The sequence below is a fragment of the Mus caroli genome, chromosome X (genome assembly GCF_900094665.2).
Source record: "Mus caroli chromosome X, CAROLI_EIJ_v1.1, whole genome shotgun sequence".
NCBI classification, from domain to species: Eukaryota; Metazoa; Chordata; class Mammalia; order Rodentia; family Muridae; genus Mus; species Mus caroli.
In genome coordinates this window covers 145,146,344-145,146,646 of record NC_034589.1, presented here as the reverse complement: position 1 = coordinate 145,146,646, position 303 = coordinate 145,146,344, and positions in this window count along the sequence as shown.

The window sequence follows — 303 nt, the reverse complement described above, 5'->3', positions numbered from 1 at the left end:
AGAACATTTTTGTTTTATGGATTTATTGGTTTTGTTCTATACATCACAAATTTTGCTTCTTCAAGTTCTGACCTTGTCTATAAAAAAATTTTAGTATATTTTAATGGCTTCTTACTTGGAATTGCTTCTTTTCTTTTTTAAACATTCTCTTTCAAATGTAACATGGATTGCATATCTTAAGATCTGTATATGTCTAATTTTGAGATTCTTAAATGTGTGGATTTGCTTCTCTTTACTATTTCCTCTCTCTCTCTCTCTTTCTCTCTCTCTCTCTCTCTCTCTCTCTCTCTCTCTCTCTCTCTC